General features: G+C 40.4%; 1 pseudogene; it reads right to left on the bottom strand.

Moving 5' to 3' along the window:
- Window positions 1-6,636: 6,636 nt before the first annotated feature.
- Window positions 6,637-13,101, bottom strand: LOC146886758 (uncharacterized; annotated as a pseudogene).
- Window positions 13,102-14,248: the final 1,147 nt, after the last annotated feature.

Raw genomic sequence — 14,248 nt, forward strand, 5'->3', positions numbered from 1 at the left:
ATTCTTTTTCAGGTGCTAATTGAAACATGCTTTATCACACTCAATGATACAAGTCTCACAGTTCCGCAGATGAATACTAAGATATCTCATACCACCTCACATACTAATATTGCATAATCTAAAGAACAAACATCTCACTACAACAACCAATATATATATATATATATATATATATATATATATATATATATATATATATATATATGACAACACTCTAAACCATTCATCTCACACCAATTGATCCCATAATCATTTCAAAATATCGCCCATACTAGATCCCTATTTTCCCATACCACACCTTATTTATAGTCAACCCAAATAATTGCATGCCATAGTTCTCTTACACACATCACCCATAGTCCATAATTTTCTCCATTTTAACATTTTTTTCCATTAAAACATCATGCTCATCACAACACAAATCATGCATATACGTAAGCAATTCCTATATGAGCCATAAGCATCCTTTTACTAATTCCAGCACACGTTTGTGATCCAAATTACGAATGGTTATTTCACATGATCCAGGTTTATTTATTTTCCATAACCTTTCTATGCAAGCATATACACAATATTTCAACATGCTCATATATGGCAACATATACGTACTTTACATGTAATAGCGTCAATTTCATCAAAATTGTACCAATCATGTACTTAGAGCATGCATAATTATTTTTTATTCCCAACATAAACCCTAACCCCAAATTTCAGATCATAAATCATACATCCCAACACAACCATAATATACACAGTCAATCGTATTCGTAAAAATTCACATTCAAGCATATAAACATCACGACCACATCACAGGTACCCCAAAATGTCAAAAATAGCCAAAGACAGTGTATCGATGTTCGGGTCACCTGGCGGTTCATCCTCTGTCGCCAGGCAGTTCATGGAGGAAACCTAGAAAATGGGTTTGGTGCTTGTGTCGCCTGGCGGGTCACGCGTGACCGCCATGCGGTTTTTGGAAAAATTCCAGAAACCCAATTTCAGCTCTGATATACACATTAAATGCCATCCCAACCCATCATACATCACGATTCATTCAATAAAAATTAAATAATCAATAGGAACTCCCATAACCTGGATTCCTTGCTTAATTTGATAAATTCTCGTCTCCTCCTTTGATCAAAGTATGGCTTTTCGTCCCTCACTCAATTCAGCTCCTGGATGACACTTTATCCCACGTTTTCTCTCTGGTTTTTCTCTCCCAAAACGTGCAGTACCAATCCAGGCCAACAAAACCCTCTTCTCCCTTCAATTTGCCTTTTAATTACGTCTTAATGAAGGTTAATTAGCCAAAAACGAAAATTGGTTTTAATGCTTGTGATAAGTGCCATTCAAGACCATTATGGGGTTGTTTTTCAACCCCTTTGGCTGCCTTCACGCAACTGCTAGGGTTTCTACCCCTTCCCATCCTTGCCAAAACCAACTTTAGCAAAAATAAAGTTTTGGTTTAGGTTCTCCAAGGCTTGAACCCACCACCTTGCCAATGCCAAATTGATGCTCAACCATTCAACCAAATTCATATTTCATGTTAACTAATATAATTCAAGTATTATATTATTTCACATCATGACTAACATATATTTAAAACAATAACAAATAAATACACACAATTGGCATACATAGGACACGAACCCAAGCCCTCTCACACAATTAAGTACTCTCAACCACTTGAGCTAGTACTTTTTCACGTCATAAAGGTTAACATTTAATGCCATAAAGGCTTCTCCTACCCGCATTTATTAAATAATTATTTATTTAATTATTTAATTTTAGTGGGTCTTACAATATGCCTCTCGAAGGCAAGGCTCTATATAACTACCTCAAACAATATACCCATGTCTTGACACTGTCTGAAATAATGGAGATACACCCTATGAAGTTGGAAAGCGAATTCACAATTAAGGGTAAAGCAAGGGGCATTCCTCAACAATACCTCGAGTGGTACTTGCATCAGTTAGCTGCGGGGGAAAATGGGAAACATTTATAGATGTACTGGCTTTAATCCTCTATGGTGTCATGCAAGAATTTCGTTGACTGTGCTGCCATGAATGCGTTTATGGGATAAAAAAGTCGTTCTGAAAACCTTGTAACTGCCATTCTAGTTGAGGTTTATGGGACTTGAATTAATGTAATGAGCTTAAGAGAAGGAAGATGTTATGTTGTTTACTGGTGTTGAATGTATGGTTCATCTCTCGCGTGAGTAAGTGCACTTTAAATGCTACATGTCCTGTGGAGGAGATACTACAATGTAAATCGGAGATAAAAGGGGCCAATGAATGGGCACAATTCTGTGCAAGCTTAAGTGAGGAGAAGATTAGATGGTGTGCTTCTTGGCAGCAAAGATAAAATATCATATACCATTGCGACAATTACCCTAATGTGCCCCTCATGGGTATCCGATGTTGTATTAATTACAATCCTTTGTTAGCACAAAGACAATTTGGGTATCCTATGAAAGGATCGCCAACACCTGCATCTCTCGCCACATTGCGAATTTATTACGAGGAAGGGATTTTTGCTTAAGTGCTTCATCAAATTAGGGACGCTTCGGGCAATATTGTTCGCGTAAAGGGGGACCCAAGATCATGGATTGTTGATGAAAGAATTCCTTACAACCAATGGCTCGCAATAAGGGTTAAGGCACTCAAGTTGCCATTCAAGTTTATTTCTCCGAACTCGAGTGGTGAAAAGAGGTTGTTGAATGTTGAGGTTCAACAAGTGAAGTTGCTAAGGGCAGAACTAGAGAGGACGAAACAGGAAAATATCACATTGACCAATGACCTTCAAAACCTGCAACAAAATTATGCAAACCTCAGACATGATAAGATGGAAAGCGAGTGGACGTATGAAGAGTTGATAAGAAAGTAGAAACAAGACCTAACATCAGTTAACGCTAAGCTGAGGTGGAAATCCATGGAGTGTGGTATAATAGAGATATCAGAGCGTGTTAGAAAAGACTTGTGTGATGAATTCAAGAGGGACAAGCAAGAGGCACTAGAAAAGTTGCGGGACATACATATCAAACTTAGTAATGCTGAGCAGCGGGTGAAAGAAGCTGTGGCGAAACTAGAGAAGGAACGTTTGCATCATGCAGAATAAGAAAAAAGACATCGAGAATTGATGATTTAAATGAATGAATATGTCGTGGAACAAGGACGAATTACAGGGCACTGGAAGATATGTTTCTCGCAGCTAGCCTCCCTTGCTAATGGAGCCATCAAAAATGTCCCTAAGTTATTAGCTGATGTTGAGTCTGCAATATTTTTAACCCACCTAAGAGGATTGAAGCTTTCCTCAACCACTGCAAGAAACTGATGGAGGAAATGAAGAATGTGATGGCTAGGGCTCAAGATAATTAATCATGACTTCCTGTGTTTCAAACATTGTGGACTTAAATGTTATGGATGTTTTATTGTATGGATCACATTGTTGATTCTGTTTTGTGCTAGTTTCCATTATGCTTGTGACGGTGTTTTCACAACTTTATAATTTCTAACTAGAATTGGTTGCATTATGTCGTAGTTTCTCTTTCTTTTCATTTCCTTTTTGTTCTATCTTTATCCTTTTCATTCAATAAAATTCAACTAAAAAATAAAAGTAAAATACGACTAAACTTCCAAGACACCCTACAGGACGCGACCCTATCGCAAAAATCATGGAAAACCAAGGAGAAACCCAAGAGATGATGAAGACCGATATCCAACAATTGAAGAGTTAGATGACTCAAATCTTGGAGGCCTTCAATGCCATGCAAAACCCTAGAGAGACGTGCACACCACAACAACAACACAAGGTTCAGGAAAACCAAAATTGTCCTCCATCTAGCTTCCCTTCAAATTACATTCCACCCCTCGGTGTTGACTCAAGGAAAGTTTACTTTCAAAATGCTGAAAACAATGCGGTTGAAGAAGAAAATAAGCTTGAAGTTGCTACTTTCACATGTTCTGGGGAAGCCACTCATCCGAATATTGTGAACATGATAGAGATAAAGCAACATGAGGTGAAGTCTATTGCTGCACCTGGGGATGTTAAGGACAAAAGAAGTAAATTACAAATGCTCGAGAAGAGGTTGAGAGCCATAGAGGGGGAAGGGAATTTTGCATTCAGTGATGTTGCTGGACTATGTTTGGTCCAAGACGTGGTGATACCCCTAAAGTTCAAGTTGCCAGAATTTGAGAAGTATCGAGGGAATACTTGTTCAAAGAACCATATAACCATGTTTTGCAGGAAGATGACTGCCTATGCTCATGATGAAAAACTACTAATTCACTTCTTCCAGGAAAGCTTAACTGACATCGCTCTGAATTGGTATATGCTTTTGGAACAACCTCACATTCGTTCATGGAAAGATCTGGCTGATGCATTCTTGAGGCAATATGGATACAATAGTGATACAACGCCTAATAGGTTGAATCTGCAAAATATGGCGAAGAAGGAGTTTGAGGCATTCAAAGAGTACGCTCGAAGATGGAGAGAGATTGCTGCTCAAGTAGTGCCACCTTTGCCTGATAAAGAGATGACCATTATGTTTATAAGCACTCTGGAATCACGCTTCTATGAGCGTATGGTAAGTAATGTTTCCGTAAGCTTTCCAGACTTGGTGATAATTGGAGAAAGAATTGAAATTGGTGTGAAGACAGGGAAGATCGCACATGTTTCTACCATGGTAGCAAGTGTGAACGAGTCCAATTCTAAACCTGGGAAGAGGAATGATGGAAAAGCTCAATCACTTCCTGCCACTCAAATGCCCTTAACCAACCCTTATTTTCGAGCCTTTCCAGGACAAAATTGGAGACCCGACCCTAACTCAACCTCCGACCGAACCACTGAACAAGGAAATGTTAATCAAGGCAATAAGATTGTGAGTTTCACTCCTATCCCTATGACCAATGCAGCATTGCTCCCGAGTCTTCTCCAAAGACTTATGACACAGATGCAAGATGTGATTATCATGGAGGGGCTATTGGTCATTCAACTGAAAATTGTTGGGGACTCAAGCGTAAAGTGCAGTCCATGATTGATTCAGGACAGTTAAAGTTTGAATGAAATCAACTCACCACTAAGGCACTCAAGACATCTTGGGAATGCAAGTAAAGTGGGATCTCAAGGTCTCTCCCAAAAATGTTAGCATCCCAAGGAACCTGTGTCAGCTTATCAGCTATGATTTCTGCTAGTTGGAGCAATGCACCAAGAGGATCGTCCAAAGAGAGAAATATCTTCTTTGGTTGAGGTTTTTCCTATATTGATGCAATTTCAGTTAAAATGAAATATAATTTAAGTTTGAATATAATAAACATGTAAACATAAAAATTTAGTATATCGGTGGGTTTAAGAGTCTGTATCGGGGGGTCAGAAACAACTAAATCTCTAGGCCAGGCGAGGAAACATTGGAATGTCTGTCCCATAGTATATACCTCATTTGTTGGCACAAGAACTAAAGCAAACGGCATGAGAACCTTCTCTACCATGACCTTAACCTCATCCTTTGATAACTCTATGCCATGAAGAACAGTGGCTGCCTCAAATACCTTTCCACGAGCCACTAGTGTCTTCTCTGTACAATCCCAAATATGTAGCTGACATGGATGAGTGTCATCCATGTCATCCCCAGGTGGAGCTAAACAACTCCCATTTCCGCTTCTACCTGTTAGAGTCAACGATTTATTAATGTTATTCAATTATTTTATTAAATAAAATTTATTTAATTCATAACTTATAGAAAAAAAAAGATTTACCCGTGGGAGGCACAAATGAGTCTAGTTCTGTGGAGGATCCACTGCCGAACGGATGCCATAACTCCCAAATTGGCGCATAAGTTCTTCTCTTAACCTCATAATGATTCTTTCCGTCAATCTTTCTTCATAATCAACACTATGACTACATGAAGACTGATGAGAGGAGGAACAAAAAAATTTGGCATATGCCGACTCCTGATCCAGCACCATACACACGTCCAGGGTGCTCAAGTCGTCCAATTGCAACAGCAAGTATGTCATGACGACCTTCTGGAGTGAATCCTCCTTGGGAGCTTTGCTCAACCAACAAATCTTGTAATTTAACAAAAAATTTATAAAAAAATACAATATAAAACATGAAGGAGCTATTTATATAAGAATTGCATCTTACAATTTTCTTAAAGATTTCTCGTGTAGATTCAGAAGTGTAGTTGCCCGATGTGCGTAGACGGGCTTACTTTCACTTTTGAGGACGTGATGGTGGTGAAGGAGGCTCAGTATCTTTACCTTCAGAAGGTAGGGGCCTAGATTTTTTCTTTTCTGACATTATCTTCTCTTCAAGTTTTCTATTCCTACCACAAGATAATATGTTTTGAACACTTATGCTTTGAACCTTTTTACTCTTTTCCTGTAACATATAAAACCCACTTTATGAATCAGTTAAAAAAATTTCATAATTATCAATTGTGCAATTGATGATTTCAAATAAATATATTTGTCATCCCTCACATGACTGAAGCTCAAGAAACTGACGCCATGTGTCTTCATCAATCCAAGCGTATTTTAACAATGGATTTTCATCCTTTTTAGATCCGAAGACATACCTAGATGATAGAGGCCGTACCCCACCAAATTAAAACATATTAAATGCAGTACATGAAAGTGAACCAAGTCGTCTCCCAACGACCAATATTTTCATTCAAAGCGAATTTTCCAGATGAACACAACAATAAAACACAGGGGGGGGTTGGCAGACAGATTCGGAATGCTAATCAATAGATTAATTTAAATGCTACAGTGACTAAAACCGTATTGACATCCCTGATTCAAACGCAATTTCACTTATCATAGGCCACCAAATTAACACCAACCCTGCCTTGTCTCAATCCACTAGATAATAATTCACTAAGCGAAAATTACAATCTAGCTTCATTATGCAATTAAGCAATGCACACATCCTTAAATTCGTGACAGCCAAGCTACATACATTAAGCATGAATGTATCTTAAACAAAACACATGCAATTACTCTGTAAATTAAGCATTTACAGATTCACCACATGCATTCCACAAATTCAGAACAAAAACATGGCAGATTTCACAAAACAAGCACAACCTCAAAGCTTCATTGCATTTTTCATCAAGGAGTCAATACACGAATTTAGCTAGACATGGAAATGAGTAATTAAACACTTCAAAACTGAAATCACAAAAATCAGAACCAAGAACCCTAACTTATCAAATCTGAAAACGCAATTTAAGAGCAAAAATAGAGATTTCAAAGCTTAAATGGAATGCAAAACGGTATTGTCATATATAAATGCGAAAACCCCATGAATGGGTATTGTTCCAAGTCAATAAAACCCACAAAACGAACTGCCCAAGCAAGAAAACGAATTCAAAACGTAAAACCCTCAATGGGTGCTGTCAAATATGCATAAAAACGGTAAAAATGAGCTAAAAACGTGAAAAACCGCAAGGTGGGCGTCCATCGAAGCTTGGAGAACGAAAATGGAGGTTTTGAAGAGAGGTTGAAGATGATGGAGCGGCTGCACACCTCATGCAAACCTAATTCGCGTGGTCATATCACCCTTGCCACTCATAATTACAAAACTGCCACTACGCCACTCAGATTTACAAAAATGCCACTCTGGGCCTCAAATGTTGACCCATTGACTTTGCTGACGTGGAAATGACATGGAAATGATGTGGCAATGATGTGGAAAGTCTCTTCAACTAAATATTAAAGTCCAAGCTCCAAAATTGCTTCACCCAAATACCTAAAAAATAATTAAAAACAAAAATTAGGCCAAATAATGTGAAATTAGTCCAAATTCGGAACAGTGGCCCAATAAAGTCCCAACAGATGAAAAACACTCTAATGATGAACAATTAAGCACTAATCAACTGTCTAATGGGTGCACAAAGGCTAGTGGAATAGAAGAAAATAATGACTCATCAAAATCGACCACACTTACCCTTTTGCACTCCTGGGCAAAATTAAAGAGTAAAGCAAAGCAAGGACATCACAAACATAACAAGAGAGACAAAAAGACACAAGACAAACAGACACATGACAAACGGAAACACATCTAACACAGAAGGATTCAAAGCTGCAAGGTATCCATGAACATCATCCAAGCAATTCAAAACATGTCAAGTACTCAGTTCAACTTAAGGAGAATTGAAAGCAACATAACCTCACGAAATATGCACTGTATCACTCAAATCTCTAGGCTACTGTTTACTCTCAAAGCACCCCTGAAAAACAAACATCAAACAGACTTGGCAAGCCTCTAGAACGAACAACCAAACCAGAAACACATGCAGGTCAAGATCAGAAGGACTTTTCAAGGTTGTAATGGGGCTGAGGACAAGGTGTGGAACATATGGATAAGTAGCTAAGCAACCAAGGAAATAGAGGAGCAATGGGGAATAAGTCTCAATCAATCATGAAAGTAATCCCAAACACCAACACTTCCAACTTCGGTTCTCACACAATGCTCAAATCCAAACTCCTTTTTATTTCTTTTCTTTATTCTCTTTTCTTTTCTTTTTGTTTTCTCTCTTTTTTTCTCTTTTTTTTTTCTTTTTCTATACAAAGAACATGCAGAGAAACAACAATTTGGAAATCCCACTTTGGTGTACAAATGAGCAATTCCAAGAACCAACAACAAGTGCGCGCACAACCACACTTGTTGTGCGCGACCACACTTAATTGAGCACCCATTCCCAAAATAATTCCAAAGCTCCAAAATTTCCTAAGGTAGGAATAATCATGGTTTTTCAGGCTAAGGGCTTGTAATGAGCTGTAAAACAATGAAAGGGTATGCAGGCTCAAAAAGGGGTATCAACGGAAACTGTTCAAGGTAGGCTCATCTGGTTGTAGGCTCACAGAACAAAATTGCCTAAATCATATCCCAACATGCATGTGAATCAGAAAGGCATTCAGAAAGAGTCAAGCCAAGGCCACTATGCAAGCATTCAAGAGGCATATATCACACAATCAAAGAACAGAGAGTGGCTCAAATTCTTACAGAGGGTAAACTAATTCCAAAAGCAAGTTGACATGCAAAGACAAAGCAAGGATATCAGTTCACAGAATAACCAACAACTCATCCTCCAAAAGTGAAGTGAGTGTTCCAAACAAAAAGCAAAAACATAACACTAACTAACACAAATTAACAAAAAGGAATCAAACAAACGAAAACAACAGACAGACAGACCTGGACAAGTGCAATAAAAGTAAAGAAGAAAGGGAAAGAAAACTCCCTGAATCATGGTGAAACAGCAGTGGGGTCAAGCAGGGAAGTTTCCTCCACAACAGTATCCACCAAGGCAGGATTGCTGAGGAATGGCTTAAGACGATGCCCATTCACTTTGAAGCTCTTATCTGTGGACTGGCTTTTGATTTCAACTGTACCATAAGGATAAACATTAGTGACAACAAAAGGACCAATCCACTTTGATCTCAACTTACCCCCCATGAGTCCAAGTCTGGAGTTATACAGTAAAACTTGCTGACCAACAACAAACTCCTTTCTAGCAATGGAGCTATCATGGAATCTCTTGGTCTTCTCCTTGTAGAACATAGAGTTCTGATATGCCTCCAAACGGATCTCATCCAACTCGTTCAACTGTAGCTTCCTTTCCTCCCCAGCTTGATCAAGAGAGAAGTTGCATGACTTGACAGCCCAGTAGGCTCGATGCTCTATCTCCACTGGAAGGTGGCATGGCTTACCAAAGACAACCCGATAAGGAGACATCCCTATAGGTGCCTTGTAAGCAGTCCTGTGAGCCCATAGAGCGTCCTCAAGTCTATTGCTCAAATCCTTCCTGTTGGGCTGCACAATCTTCTCCAAGATCCTCTTGATTTCTCTGTTTGAGATCTCAGCTTGCCCATTAGTTTGGGGGTGATATGGTGTAGAAAGTTTGTGCACAACCCCATACTTTTGAAGCAAAACCCCCAAGGATCTGTTGCAAAAATGGGTGCCTTGGTCACTAACAATAGCTCGAGGAACTCCAAACCTGCAAAATATGTGAGACCTAACGAAGTCCACAACAACTCGAGCATCATTAGTTCTAGTGGCTTTGGCTTCCACCCATAATCAACAGCAAGTAAAATGTAAGTGAAACCAAAAGAGATAGGGAAAGGGCCCATGAAATATATACCCTAGACATCAAACACCTCACAAAATAGCATGGGTTGTTGAGGCATCTGTTGTCTCCAAGAAATGGCTCCTCCTGCTCGTTGGCATTCCTCACATGTGCTACAAATCCTCCACGCATCTTTGAAGATGGTGGGCCAATAAAATCCGCAATCTAGCACCTTACGAGCTGTCCTTTGTGTGCCAAGGTGACCACCAAGTGCAGATGAATGACAAAATTTGAGGACCGAGTCAATCTCATAGTCCGGAATGCATCTCCTGGTAACCTGATCACTGCACATTTTCCACAGATAGGGGTCATCCCAAATGTAATACCTAGCATCGCTCTTGAGGTTATCACATTGAGCTCTGGATGCTAGGGGAGGAAAAACAGAAGCAGCAAGATAGTTAACAATGTTAGCAAACCAAGGTGAGGAAGAAGTAGAGAGTGTCAACAAACTTTCATCGGGAAAGTCATCCCGGATCGGTGAAGCATCATCAGTAGACCTCTCAATCCTGCTTAGGTGGTCTGCAACCAGGTTTTGTGCTCCGCTCCTATCACGGATCTCCAAATCAAATTCTTGGAGCCAGAGCATCCATCTTATCAGCCGAGGTTTTGATTCTGCCTTCTTCAACAGGTACTTAAGAGCTGCATGGTCAGTAAACACAACAACAGGAGAACCAAGCAGATAAGATCGAAACTTTTCAAGTGCAAAAACTACCGCAAGGAGCTCTTTTTCTGTTGTGGTGTAATTTGATTGGGCAACATCTAATGTCCTGGAGGCGTAGTAGATTACCCTCGGCTGCTTATCAATCCTTTGAGCTAGAACAGCCCCTAATGCATAGTTGGATGCATCACACATAAGCTCAAATGGGGCTGTCCAGTCGGGCGCCTGAATGATTGGAGTTGTGGTCAGGGCCTTCTTGAGGCAATCAAAAGCCTCTTTGCATCCTTCATCAAAGATGAAGTCAACATCCTTTTGCAATAGGTTGGACAGTGGGAGGGCCTTCTTACTGAAGTCTTGAATGAAGCGCCTGTAAAACCCTGCATGGCAAAGAAAAGAACGAACCTCTCGCACAGAAGAGGGGTAAGGCAATTGTGAAATAATTGAGATCTTGGCAGGGTCAACTTCAATGCCCTTTTTTGAAATTATGTGCCCCAATACTATGCCTTGTTCTACCATGAAATGACATTTCTCAAAATTGAGAACAAGGTTAGATTGGATGCACCTGTTTAAAACTCTGTCCAAACTATCCAAACATGCATCAAATGAGGACCCATATACAGTAAAGTCGTCCATAAACACCTCTATGCATTTTTCAAGAAAATCGCTAAAAATGCTAAGCATGCACCGCTGGAATGTGCCAGGGGCATTGCATAGGCCAAACGGCATCCTCCTATAGGCAAAAGTGCCAAAGGGGCAGGTGAATGTGGTTTTCTCTTGGTCCTCAGGTGCAATGTGAATTTGAAAATAACAAGAAAACCCATCAAGAAAGCAATAGTGGGACTTACCTGCCAAGCGCTCAAGCATCTGATCAATAAAAGGCAGGGGGAAATGGTCTTTTCTGGTTTCTTGGTTTAGCCTTCTGTAGTCAATGCAAACCCTTCAACTGTTTTGCACTCTTGTTGGAATTAGCTCCTCTTTTTCGTTCTTGACTATAGTGAGGCCAGTCTTCTTTGGAACAACATGGATGGGGCTAACCCACTGACTGTCAGAAATGGGGTAGATGATCCCAGCTTGTAGAAGCTTGGTCACCTCCTTCTTTACAACATCCGAGATGACAGGGTTGAGTCGCCTCTGTGGCTGTCTCACTGGCTTTGCTCCATCTTCCAACAATATCCTATGCATGCATGTTGATGGGCTAATACCAGGGATGTCAGCCAATGTCCATCCAATTGCCTTCTTATGCTTCTTAAGAACTTGCAACAACCTCTGCTCTTGTTCAGCAGTGAGGGAGGTGGAAATGATGACAGGCAGTTTGTCCTCCTCCTCTAAGTAGACATACTTGAGGTTGTCTGGCAGTGGTTTTAACTCTGGAGTACTGGATGCTGGCTGAATATCAGGAACCAGAAGGGAGGGAGAAATGGGTTCCACAGCTTGTACCTGAGCATAACAATAAGATGCATATGTACTTCCTGCAACATGGTTAGTGCAACCTGATTGTATAACATCAAAGTGAATAGGTACAACATCCAGAGAGTCAAACTCTGTACATTCAACATTATCGACATCATATTGAGCATCATCAGAATCAGAATCAGAATTAGAATCAGAATTAGAATCAAGAACATCAATGCATGCAAATTCAGATAACTCAGACACGGATGAATGTTTTAATGTATGCAAAGAGTGGAAATCAGAAATCAATCCATCAACAACATCATCAATAATATCCACGTGAAAAACAGAATGATCCTCAGAAGGATGTTTCATGGCATCCAGAATGTTGAATCGCACAACAATATCATCAAACTCCATGGACAAAGTACCTGCATGGACATCAATTTTGGTTCGTGCAGTTTTCAAAAATGGTCTGCCTAAAATGATTGGTGCAGAACCATGTGAAAATCCCTCTTCCATGTCAAGAATGTAAAAATCAGCTGGGAAAATCAATTCACCGACACGAACCAAAACATCATCAACCAAACCTGCGGGGTGGGCAACACTTCTATTTGCCAACTGAATCACCACACCCGTAGGTTGCAGGGGTCCAAGAGAAAGAGATTTAAAAATAGACAGAGGCATTACATTTATTGAAGCACCAAGATCAAGCATTGCATTTTCAAATTTATTGTTACCTATGATGCAAGGTACACAAAATGTACCTGGGTCCTTGCACTTCTCAGGAATCTGAGGAACAGATTTACCTATCAATGCTGACACGTTTCTGCCCATGCTGATCTTTTCGTTTCCCTTCAGCCTCCTTTTGTGCGTGCATAGCTCCTTCAAGAACTTTGCATATCTGGGAATCTGTTTAATGGCATCCAACAGAGGTATGTTGACCTCCACCTTCCTGAAAGTTTCCAAGATCTCCCTGTCAACCTCTTCCATCTTTTTGCTTGGAATAGCGCTTGGAGGGAAAGGAAGAGGTATGGAAGGTGCAGCAGTAGAGGTGGAAGGTGTAGAAGTCGATGTGGAAGGACCAGTTGCATGAGCATCACGCTTTCTCTGAAATGTGGCAGGGTCGGCTTCCTTTGGAGGTGTAGGCTCGGAAGTGGGAACTTCAATGTTCTTCCCAGATCTCAAAGTAATGGCACTCACATTCCTAGGATTTTCCACCGTCTGTGATGGAAGCTTGTCAGAATTCTGAGCCTGTGCCTGGTTTAGCTGAGTGGCCATTTGCCCCATTTGATTTGTCAAACTCTGGATTGAGGCTCTAGTCTCCTGCTGAAATTGTATATTTTGAAGGGTCATCATCCTGACTAACTCCTCCAATGAAGTAGAAGAAGAAGGTGCAGGTGCTGCAGCAGGAGCTGGTGTGGGTACAGGTGGAACAGGAGCAGCTTGTGGTGCAGGTGCAACTCTTTGTTGTGAAGGTGGTTGCACATTTTGAAATTGTTGGGGCTGCTGGTTACCCTGGTTTCCCCATCTCAAATTAGGGTGATTCCTCCATCCTGGATTATATCTGTTGGTTGACAAATCATGGTGGTTTTGTTGTTACTGTTGGGGCCTATTGTTGTTGAAAATATTTGCTGCATAGGCCTGAGGGGTATCCACTGGTGTAGAAGAAGAAGGCTGTTGTTGCAATGCTGGGCAAGAGTTTGTAAAATGATCAACAGATGTACAAAGGCCACAAACTCTTGCAGCTGGAGCTCTCTGATTGGAAGCAAGTTGATTGACCAGTGTAGTAAGAGCATCAATCTTACTTTCCAACTTCTTTGTGTACTCGGCTGCTCCTACATCATGAACACCTCTAACAACTATGGCATCACTCCTTGTGCCAAATTGTTGAGAATTTGAAGCCATGTTCTCTATCAGTTGTCTGGCTGCAGCTGGGGTTATGTTACCAAGGGCACCACCACTTGCGGCACCAATCATATTTCGATCCATGTGGTGCAAGCCTTCATAAAAATACTGCAGGAGGAGATGTTCAGAAATCTGATGGTGTGGACAGCTTGAACAGAGATTCT

This window comes from Vigna unguiculata, chromosome 4, assembly GCF_037176805.1.
Source record: "Vigna unguiculata cultivar grain cowpea cultivar isolate G323 ecotype 2 chromosome 4, ASM3717680v1, whole genome shotgun sequence".
Lineage (NCBI taxonomy): Eukaryota > Viridiplantae > Streptophyta > Magnoliopsida > Fabales > Fabaceae > Vigna > Vigna unguiculata.